A 12,421-nucleotide genomic window follows, 5' to 3' on the forward strand; every position below is an offset into this window, starting at 1 on the left:
CTATTATCTGTGGTTTCAGGAGTCTACTAGGGGTCTTGTGTGTGTATGTGTGTGTATGTATGTGAATAAGGAAAACATAGTGTTTAGAGGGAGGACTCTATTATCTGTGGTTTCAGGAATCTACTAGGGGTCTTGGCACACATCTGCTGTGTATAAGGAAAGATTACTCTACTCAGTGTACTTGAGTGTCATCAACACTACTCAATCACCCCTCTGCACAACTTGGCTTGTCATTTTGCTGTCCTCCAGACCTGCTCCACAGATTGTTCAAACTTCATGCATCCCTTGTACCTTTGACTCACTGCTATGTCACAATGAAAAGAGACCTGCTTTGAAATTTGCCAAGCTAAAAATATCTTGGCATTTGTCAAATATGTTTCTCATTCTACTTTCTATGGGACAATTGTATCCACCCCTTTTTCCCCAGTGGATGCCCTCACTTTTGTTCTGGGTCTCACCCTCTGCTTCACCTCAGGTGTTGTTCTCTAATTCAGTCGTCCTCAAACTTTCTGATCTCAGGAGTCCTCTATAGGTGAAAATTCCTAAACATACAAATGAGCTTCCTGTTAATGTGAACTCTGAACATATTAGGAACTGAAGCAGAGACTAAAAAAATATTTAATAGCATTAACACAATAGCAATAAAACTGATATATGGTAACTAAATTGCATTTTTAAATAAAAATAAACACATTTTCCTAATAAAAATGGCTAGTGTGCACAGAGCATTGTTTTACATTTTTGAAAATCTCATTAAGTCTGGTTTACTAGAGGACAACTTGATTTTTGCATCTGCTTCTGCATATAACCCATTGTTTGCAATATGGGAAGAGAATTATGCCTCATACACCTATATAGTTGGAAAAGGGAAAAGCACTTTAATAATCTGTTGAGATAATTGTGAATACATTTTTATTCAATACTACACCAGAATTCAATAATAATTTCATGAAGGTTAGCCACAATGTGGGATCTGAAGATGTGTTAATGAATTTTTCTTGTCTTTTTACTTTAAAATTCATTATTCTGTTTTGCACCTTGAATTAATGTTTTAATTTGACATGATTTTTAACATTATGTATGGTTATTTGAAAATAGTGAGTCACTGGAGTTGTGCAAATCTTGACTGTTGGTACCCTTTGTTTTATAAAAATAATCATGTTTATTAATATTGCCATGAATCTCATCAGAAAAGTAGTTAAGTACTGAGATGCCAAATTCATGGAAGTAGAAACAAATTTTCTGAAATTATAATCTTTTCTCAAAAGCACAAATATTATTATTGGAAACACATACTGTTCAGTTTTTCTTGCAATGACAGGCTTATTTTGTTCATTTCCAAAAAATGGTTTTCAAGCATACAATTTGAAAATCCATAGCTTGTCAGCTATTCTTTTATAGTAGAAAAAAAACCCAGTATGAAGTACATAATGTTCAGTTTTTCTTGCAGTGACAGGCTTATATTGTTAATTTCAAAAACATGGTTTTCAAACATTCATTTTGTAAATCCAGTTTGTCAGCCATTCTTTATAGTAAATAGTATCCCTTGAAAAAGGGGTTTAATTTGGCCCATAGTGTGGTATGAGCAAAACCATCATTGGCTGGTCACATAGAGAAGGGATTTATGTGAATTTCTCATTTTGTCACATGAAATATTAAAAAGATGTGAATTCAAGGATTGAAATTTAATGAAATTAATTCTTAGGCTTTATCTTCTGTTCTTAAATGGAGCTGACATTGGTTTTATGGTATGTGACAATGAAGGGGTCAGTTTGAAGCTTCTGCCTTGGTCCATGCCAAGATGCCACCAGTTTCACCCACAATTGTTTTGCACTGACAATACAAAAGTAATACAGTGAAAAAAGCAAGTGTCATCCTGTGATTATGAAAAGAATTTTCACTTCAGGGCCCAGAGGGATGTGCAGTCGACACTTTGAGACTCGATGACCTAATCAATAATCTCCTTTTTCTGCATGTTCTCCATTTTTTCTTTTTGTATAAACATACTTCCATCTTGGGAAGCATAAACTTTTTGTAGTTAATTGAGTTTATTGGTACATTTTAGGTATACATAATGATCACATTCATCATAGGGAATTTGTACCTGTATTGGGAAGAATAAACTTTATGGGTAACATGATTTTATCTACTAAAGACCATTACATCTGTTTCCTGGTGGTATGGATTAGATCTGAAATATTTCACAAAAGCCTCATGTGTGTGGAAGGTGATCAGATCATGCAGCACTATACTCATCAGTGGAGTCATCCATTGATAAGTTCAGTAGTTAAATGTGTTGCTAGGTAGTGGGATCTGGTTGCTGCTAAAAATAGTTGCATGAACTAGAAGGGTGTATTCTTGTCCCTGGCCCATTTTTCTTCCACTGGTTCTTGGCTGCATGGGATGAGAAGCTGACCTCTGTCAGGCCTTTTCTATGTGATCTTTCTGGTTGGAGCCAGTCAACTTTGGATTGAACACATTGGCAACTGGAAGTCAACTGTAAGCAGATATCCAGACACTCCAAATAAATCTCCCCCCTTTAAAGTTGCAGGTACCAGGTGTTTTGTCCCAGCAATTGCAAAGTGACTAACCCAGAAACTGGCACCAGAAAGGGGGGTTGTTGGTGTGAATATATCTGACTATGTGGTTCAGAAGCCTTCAGAACTGGTCGTAAGAAGTATTTGGAAAAGTGTGGAGATACAGGCTAGAGAAGCACTAGAATGTTATAAGCAGCACTTCGGTATAACATTGGAGCTCAGAAGACCACAATGCTGACAGGAATGCAGACAGTGAAGGTTAGACTCAGGAGGTTTCAGTTAAGGAAAAGGACTCCATTCACAGTTTGTCAGGAAACCATGTGTATTACACTCGGGCAGTGAATCTGTCTTCATTTTGCCTGTATCCTGAGATTTTGCAAGGGACTGAGATTGAGGATGGTGAACTAATTTATCTGACAAAGGAAATTTCAAGGCAGCCCCACTTTCAGGCTGTGGCACGAGTACTGGTGGCTGCTTTCTGCAGATCTACCGTGAGAAGCAGGAGCACAAATTCAAGTTGAGTAATTTGAAAATTCTGCAGTTTGGTCACAGAGGAAGCAACTGTACACTTGCATCCGTGGAGAGCACAGTTACTGAGTTAAGCATTAGAATGAAGCCAAGTACTTTGCATCAGGACAATAGGAAAGATGGCTTAAAGGATTCTTAGGAATTAGCAAGACCCCACCTACACAGTCTTAAAGGTGCAAAGATATAAACTTTTTATTTGAGAAAAACCTCCTGGCTCTCTGCGGGAGTAGGTGCCTAGGATGATGGTATCTTGGAATCATTCCTCTGTGTGCGATATCCAGACACTCCAAGGTTATTGTAGCCATAGTCCAAGAGGACCCAGCTACTACTTGAGATGGAGGCAGACCTGGGTCTCAACCACATTGTGCTGATTTTTCATGTGTGTCGAATGCATGAGTTTTAGGGTCAGGGAGGATTCCACCCAGATGTCAAAAGAAGACTGGTTGCTTTGTGCAGCTGAAAACTGCCACCTACAGTCATTAGCATATGATCAGTGTCCTGAATGCTGCCTCTGTGATGAGGAATAACATTCTCTTTTGAGAAAGGAGAAAAGAGAATATTCATGAAAAATACTTTATATCAAAATGAAGATGAAGATTTGTGAGTATCTCACTTGCAAGTGGTTAAAAACAGCCTCTCAAGGGATGTTTGATAGGACTTCACAGGAACAATTACTGAATTACTTACTTTGGAATTAAAGTTATGTGCTTTTCAAGTGAAGTTGGCTTCTGCTGTCCAATGAAAGCTCTTATGCAGATTGGCTAAGAATGACAGCAGAAGCAGTACTCCCTTCAGACCTAGGCAACATTGTCAAGAAAGGCAAGTTCCCCCTACTTTAGTGATCAGGTCTACTTGGATCTGGCTATGCCTCAGCCCAAACAAGCTCTTGTACTAGATCCAAGTAGGGGAGAACCCATACCTCCACTCAGCTTCTCCTGCTACTGGTATGCCCCAAGCCCATAAACTGACAAACACATAAAAATAGCTCTCTCGTTGTTAAAATTTATGTGATAGAATACCATTTAACTTTAAAAATAAAGAAATCCTGTCATTTGTGACCATGTAGAAGAACCTAGAGGATGTTATGTTAAGTGAAACAAGTCAGGCACAGAAAGACAAGTGCTATATTATTTCATCTGTGCACAGAACCAAAAAAGTTGAGTTCATGGAAGTAGAGAGTAAGATGGTGATTTGTAGATGCTGGGCGGTGGGGACATTGGGAGATGTTGGAGAAAGGACCCAACAATTTAGCTAGGCAGGGAGAATTAAGTTCAAGAGATTTATTGTTCATAGTGGTGACCATAGTGAATAATACAGTAATATATTGTGTTTTTGAACATTGCTAAGTGTAGATTTTAAGTGCTGCACTACACACACAATTATACAAGGTAATGTATGTGTTAAATACAGCTTGAGTTAGCCATTTTGCCGTGGATACCTATATCAAAACATCATGCTGTATATCATAAAGTGTATATCACCTTGCTTACTTGTGGGTACTCAAATCTTACTTGTCAATTAAACCTCCAAAATTTTTAAAAATTAAAACAAATTAAACAACAAATAAATTGTATAATTTCAGAATGAACAACTGAGACAGATGCTATACTCTGGATCTGGAGTGTATCCTGAAGATCCCTTTATTGAAATCTGGTCCCCAGTCCTTGGTGTGGTTGGGATGTGGTAGACCCTTCAGAAGGTGGTATTTAGAAGGAATAAGTTAGGTTATTGAGATCCACTCATGCAGGGGATGTTGTGATTCTGACCTCTCCCTCTTTTGTTCTTATATCCCAGCATCTGTGAAGTGATCAGCTTGCTTCACTGTTTACTCCTGCCATATGTATTGCTTTGGCACAGGCTCCAAAGCAATGGGACAACCTGCTGTGGACCACAACCTTTAAAACTGTGAGCCCAAACAATACTTTCTTCCTTCTCAGTTTCTTCCTTCAGGTATTTTGTTATAGTGACAGACAGCTGACTAACACTAAAGTATAATGATCTTCTTGTAAGATCATTAAAAATTCTTTGTATTGCTTTGGCAGTTTGGAAATATTTTGGAGGTGGCATTGTTTGGAAGCATTGTTATAAACAAGATGATCACTCCAAATCTCTTCCTATCTTGGGAGACATGAAATCAAGTTTTAGTATGTTTTTGTTTTATTTTGAGATAGGTTTCTACTGAGAAAAAGAGAGATAAGGAAAGAAACACCTTAATTCCATCATTATTTAGAAATTTAATAGCAGATTTCCAAACAAAAGAATTTGTCTCTCTGTGTTGTGAATTTTTCAGCTCAGATTGGGCTAATCTTTCATGTGGTTAAGATTTAGTAATGTGGCCATAGCAGGGAAGAAATTAGCTATCATTTCCAGAAGACCTTAATTGGCATTTAGAATTAACTTTCAGATTTATGTTTAAAGCACCTGGTAAAAGAGATGCAGACTTTAGTCCACCTTGCTTATTTGTGGGTACGGGACAATATTTAGTTCAGATATTGCAGAAGTCAGTGGGCTGTGTAGACAGAACCTTCTGTGAAGCTGATTTGTTCATGCACAGTAAAACTCTCTTTCAGTTAGTGAAATCAATTTTTTCCAATGCCTCAAAGCAGGGGCCATTCTAAGACCTTTTTCATTTTGTTTCTGTGTGAGCTAACATATCACTACATTTACTTTGTAGCGGAAGAGCTGATTTAAAGCAGTGTACTAAAGCCAGCTCCTCCTTTCCTCCCTGTCTCTGCCTCTCCTACCTGAGCTCCTGTGGTCCTCTGCATGTTCCTCTATGTGTCCCATACTAAAAACCCCAAACAGCTTCCTAAATAGATGTGCAGTGGAGTGACACAATGGCATAGATATATTATTTAACTGAGGTGATTCTTTCCCCATATCCATACCAAACCAACTGTGCTAATTCCTTAGTCAATTTGATTGCTTCAAAGATTTTAAAGAATTAAGAAAATTGCTTAAAAATTTTTCATTTTCTACAAATATAGACCATCTACTCAAAATCTTATTCCTATTTTAAACTCTTTGCTCATGTACATGTTGCACTTTCTGCAGAAATCTCACAATTCTTATGAAACCCACGTTTCTTTCTTTCAGTGATAAATACTAAATTTCTTGCATTTCTCAGAGCATAAACTTGATAATGAGAGCTCTTGAGCAATTTTCCCAGTCCTTATGTGTGTATATTTAGCTTAATATGAAAAGATTTGTGTGTGTGTGTATGTGTGTGTGTGTGTGGTGTATGTGTGTGTAAGGAAAGGAAAATCCATTAAAGTGTATAGCTGGTTCCCCCCAAAATGTTCATATTGCAAATTATAGTTTTATAATATTTTGGTTTCTCAAATTTATTAAAATTAAATTCTGTATCTGGGAACTTGGCTGTTACACTTGAATTTTAGTCACAGCCTCAGATTTGAACACAGATGAATTTATCTCCTAGAGCCTGCAAATATGTAAATCGTTGCTCAGAAAAATATTGCTTGGCTGGCGGTGGAGTCCAGTGGAGAGTTGGTGGGAATGGGTGGCCGGAGGGAGGGAGATGCCTTCCTTGGACACAAGGGAAAGGTCGCTGTAGCTCATGCAGGTCATGCTCTTTCTCTTCTTTCTGATGATATCGGAAGATACACAGAATGATCAGCAGCTTCCCAGAGTTGCTACCTTGGTTCTCAGTGAGTATTCCAGGTTATATTTACAAAATTCTTAAGAAAAAGTTTTGAACATATACTGGGTTACAGCTCTGTGTTTAAAGACTTTTAGTGTCTAGGTGTGAACCATAGTTATAGATCAATGGTTAAAAGCAGTTTTATATTTTTATCTTTGGTGACATTTGGTTTTTAAATTTTCTGCCTTTCCAAGAAAATTGCTGCTACCTCCATACATAAATTTTGTTGTTAAAAATGAGTATTGATCTTTTGATTTTATTTTGGGCATTACAAAATAAAAGCTCTTACAAAGCTTTATTTAAACTATAGGAAGCAAAAGCCCATGACTTGGATTCATAGACTCATTGAAATTTAGATATCATATAGTCATATTTCCGCTATTCAGAAAATGAAACATCCCAGAGAAGTTTTCTATTAAATGTAGAGTTGTTTTTGTTTCAAAATTCATTTTTTAGGCCTGGATACACAGCTCAGTAGTAGAACACTTTTCTTTTGTGTGTGTGTGTGTGTGTGTGTGTGTGTGTGTGTGTGTGTGTGTGAAGCCCTGTGTTCAATCCCCAGCACTGCAAAAAAAGTTTTTAAAGGACACAGAAAATATACAATTATAAGCATTAATACATACCATGTAATGTTTTGATACCTGTATACACTGAATAATGCTTAGACCAGGCTAAACACTTTTATTCCCTAGAACATTTGTCATTTCTTTGTGGTGAAAACTCAAAATCTTTTCTTCTATGGTTTTTTGAAATGTACAGTTCATTACTGTAATCTGTAGAAACCTTGCTGTGCAATAATAGCACACCAGAACTCCTTGCTTCTACCTAACTGTAGCTTAATATACACTGATTAATCTTTCTCCATCCCTGCATCCCAGTCTGCCCAACCTCTGGCTACCAACGTCCTATTTGGAAATCAACTTTTTTATATTCCACATATGAGTGAGATCAGGAGGCACTTTGTCTTTCTGTGGTGGGCTCCTTTACTTGATACAATGATCACAAGTTCCATCCACGCTGCTGCAAATGATAGGCATTCATTCATTTTGAAGACTGAACAGTGTTTTTAACTTGTACACCAGAATTTGTCTTGCAAGTTTTTCTTAGTGTTTCATTATGACATATAAGTCTCTCCTGTTCAGTGAATATGAGGATTGCAGATGGTTTACTGAGTCAAAATGTTGCCCAGTATTTATTAGAGGACAGCCTGTTCCTTCTTCAATTCTACTTGCTCTTCTTCCATGAACATTAGTTAATTTAACTCCAACCCAGATGACAGCTTATCTTCTGCCTGGGTGTGAATCTGCCCTGTTATTTCTTCTAACATGCTGGAAGCCGTTAGATAAGCTTTTGTCTTAAGCTACAATCATAAAATAAGTGTTCTCTGAGCTTAATTCATGAGCAACCAAAGAAAACGCAGACCTGCTTCTAACACACAAGCTGAGTGTATGCGACACATTGAGAAATACATCACTTTCCACTTTCTGTTATAGGATGGCGTAAAAGGAAAAAAGTCATACATTACAGACACTACCTAAGAACAATATCTCAGTTGGTTCTAGCTAAGATTAGACTCTGTTAATATGATATTTGAGCACTTGCTTTTTTTGTTTTCCCATTAAGATTATTTATCCTGTTGAGGAAATGCAGATGGACATGACACATCATTTCACCTTACTCAGGTATTTGGAATTCATGCCCAGACAAAGCCAGAAACAAACAAACAAAAATTGGGTGGGTAATTTTTAGACCAGTTAGGATGGCTGTAATGGAAAATCCAAGACAATGCTTGTCATTGCCTTTAGAACCTATAAATGATCTTCAGGTGTGTAGCTCGTGGCTGGAAGCTGCTCATAGGACCCCAGGTATTCAGAACAGGGTTGGGAAGAAGGATGCATGTCCCGAAGCTAAATTACATTTGGAGAGAAGATGTAACAAAGGTAGGGTTCTGAGGACTGCCGGTCACAATTCCAAATCTGGGATGAAAAAGTTACTCTTTTATTTAGTGTTCAAGTTGGGACTTTGCCCCGAAAAAGATAGTCAACCACTGACTTTACTTGAATGTCTTTGGAAAGGGAAGAACTCAATCCAGCCATGAACGGGAGACGAGTGCCAGGTTTCCTGGAAACATCGCCCAAACTCAACAATTTCTCAGAATTTTCAGAGGCGCCAGTGGACTGTTTGCATTTCAATGGAAAAAGTTCTGAAAGCTTTGGAAAATGTTCTCAGTTTTACTTTCTCATTGAAAGGCAGAGACCATTGCTCTGAACAAGAGACAGAAGCACTTGCTATGGCTTTGTTAGGAGTTAAGAAAAGGGACTGCTGGGAAATTGTAATTGTCCAATCCTTGGCCACAGAGCGAGGACAAAGGGGATCAGGTCATAATGGCAAATAGAAAATAAAAGTATTGTTACTTTATACAAAAGTACCCAATGTCTGGAGCTGTCTTCAGCTAGCCTAGTTTTGCAAGAAAGATGTACTTTCTAGGTTTAAAGAAATGTGGTTGCAACACCATTTCAGTAATATAATAATTCCCTTAATAAGTATGTATTCATCCTAAATACTCACCTTTTCACATACTATAAATATTTTATAAGTGGCCCATTGATTACAGTATTTATGAGAGACAACCCTGGGGAAAAAAGCAATATTATTTCCAGTTAAGATTTAGGAGACTTCTAAGTAAATCTATAATAACAGTCAAAAGTAGAAAATCTTCAATAAACAAAATTTTAGGTTTAATTTAGACCTTAAATTTTAGATCTGATTCTGCCACAAGTTTGAAGAGAACACTGTCTAAAAGAAATGCAATGTAAGCCACATATGTAATTAAAATTTCACACTTGCAGATTAAAAATGTAAAAACAGGTAAAATGAATTTTAAATACTGTATTTTATTTAGTCAATGTATCTAAAATTTTATTATTGCAATATGTAATCAGTGTAAAACTTAGTAGTGAAATGTTACATTGTTTTCTTACTGTTTGAGATTTGTAAGTATTTTGTGCTTATGACATTGTTTCTTTTCATTGGCAACGTGATTTGTATTCAGATGTTATAAAATTTGCAGTTGGATAAAGTAGACTTACAAGCATACTTTGAAAGTTTCTAATAATTGGATAGGGTAACAACTTCTAATTTTAATCTCATTAAGATTAAATCTCAAATCAATTTCCCAATTTCTGTTCCTCTAGCCCCATTTCAGGTTCTTATGTGTCACACGTAGCTAGGTGGTATTATATTGCTGAAGCTCTAAATACGGCATAGATCTGTATTATGTTGTGATTTTATTACTCCAAATACTAGCTAAACATGTGAACTTCTGAAAATGACTACCCTTCTTTTTATGCAAAAATATTTAAAGGGAAATGCAAATTTTCATATGAGCTTTGGTCTGCCCTTTGCTTGAGGGGATGTCCTTCCTAATGTTAAGACTAAGTGAGCGTGTCTTGCTAGGACTCTGAAAAACTCTGAGTGAGTGTGGCAGTGGGGCCTAGTAGGTCACTTGTTGGTAGGCTCAAGGGATGGGAGAGGAAGATGAGAAGATGAAGTAGGGGCAGAGGAGAAAGTTTGTAAACCAGGTTCAGAAATGTGCACATTATTCTTCAGGTAATATAACATCATCACTTATTTTCTCACTATTAAATAATGATTCTTTATTTTAAACAACTAATAACATTTGGCTAAGGTGAAAAGATAAAAAAACCCATATTTCCACACTCAGAGATGACCACTGCTAACACTGAATATGCTTCTTTTCAGCAATGACCATTTTTATAGTAGATCCTATAGCTCATGTGGAGTTCTGAGCCTGATGGCTAGAGGGGGAATTGCTCAATAATAAACAGTATCTCAGTCTTTAAACTTGATTTCCATCTCAGTATCCAATGTTTTCAAAATGTAATCCTCTGTTAGTCTAGTTTAAATCTCTTATGTTAGGTGAGCTGGGCTCTGTAGTCTTTCAAATTTCTCTTCCTTTCCCCTTCTCCTCTCCAAGATGGCAATTGGGTGTGTGAAGCAAGCTAAGCACCCTTCTGGCAGCAAGCATGATATCAGAGGGAGAGGGGCTACTCCGGTCTGCTTCCTAACAGGTGCCTGCAAGATGACCCTGCTCCATCAGCTCTTTTAAGGTGAGTGACTGGTACCCTTTCTTGGTCCTGGTCCTTGCCATTTGCTTCTATTAGTCCATTTTCTGTTGCTGTAACAGAGTGTCTGAGACTGGATAATGTATGAAGAGAAGAGATTTATTTACCTTACAGTTCTAAAGGCTAGAAATGCAAGATCATGTGGCTGTATCTGTTTGGCTTCTGGTGAGGACAATATGTTACTCTATGCAAGGCAGAAAAGCAGAAAAGCAAGAAGGTACATAGAGAAGAAAGGGGGGACAGAGGAGCTGCATTGCCTGATAACCCTGTTCTCTTCAGTACCCCTTAACATCACGATATTAACTAAATCTCCACAGATCATTGTACCAGCAGCCATTCCCTTTCCAGAATATAAGTGGTCATCCAGATTTGTGCGCCACTGGAGGGCTCTCCAAATGTTTCCATGTACCAGGGACTGAGTACTCCCTCATTCTACTTCTCTCTTCTCTTTATCCCTTGAACTGTCGGGGCAAGGAGGCTTAGTTTTATTTCTTGGTGTCAGTAGTTCTCAAAGTGTGGTTAGCAGACTCTTTGGGTCCCTGGGGCCCTTCAAGGAGCCCACCGATTGAAACTATTTTCATGAAAGCACTGAGACATTATTTTCCAGTTGCCTTCCATTAAATCAAACACAATGGATGTGCAAAAACATACCAATGCCAATTTTCTTACTCATATTTTGAGAGTTGGAAATTTTAAAATAAAATTTGTAATTATGTAAATGTTTGTTTATTATTATTTTAGGTATATTAATAAATAAATTTTTTAAAGCCAGGCATGGTGGTACACTAATCCATAACCCCAGTACTCTATGAAGCTGAGGCAGGAGGATCACAATTTTGAGCCCAGCTCTGGCAACCTAGTGACTTAAGGAGATGTTGTCATCAATTGATCAATCAGTTAATCAGTCAGGGGTGGGGAGGTAGCTCAGTGGAGATGTAGCTCAGTGTGGTCTTTGTTTAATCCCTAGTAGAACACCATAAAGCTTTTTAAAAAAATTCTGTTTTAATTTTTAATACATTAAACTTCCTAACTTGTCCATGTTGCTACTACAGAATACTTGAGATGTGGAAAACTTATAAAGGAAAGAAGTTCATTAACTCACAGTTTAGGAGGCTGAAAGTTCAGAATTAGGGTGCTGCATCTGGTGAGGGTAGAAAAGCTCAAGCACAAATAGGCCTGTGTAGAATGATTTATTTTATAAGAACTTGCTCTGTTAGTAACTAATCCAGTCCCCAAAGAATTGTGTTAGCCCCTTTGAAAGATACAATCTCCTCAGAAACCTCCCACTACCTCCCAACACCATTACACTGGGAATAAAGCTTCAACATGAATTTTGAAGGGGGCAAATAAAAATACTAGAAAGTTTAGAGTCTTCAATAATTTGTAAGAGTTGGGTTGAGAGGTCAGGAAATAGAACCCTTGCTCTCTGTCACATCTTGAGTTTTTGTTACCTGCAGAAGCAGTTCTATGATCTGGTCTCCAGTCTGGTTTCTTATAAGCTACAGGCCTAGATGGGAGCTAAAAGACTTCTTAAAAGTCTCACGGTGTGG

This window comes from Chinchilla lanigera, unplaced genomic scaffold (genome assembly GCF_000276665.1).
Source record: "Chinchilla lanigera isolate Chin_1 unplaced genomic scaffold, ChiLan1.0 scaffold00001, whole genome shotgun sequence".
Lineage (NCBI taxonomy): Eukaryota > Metazoa > Chordata > Mammalia > Rodentia > Chinchillidae > Chinchilla > Chinchilla lanigera.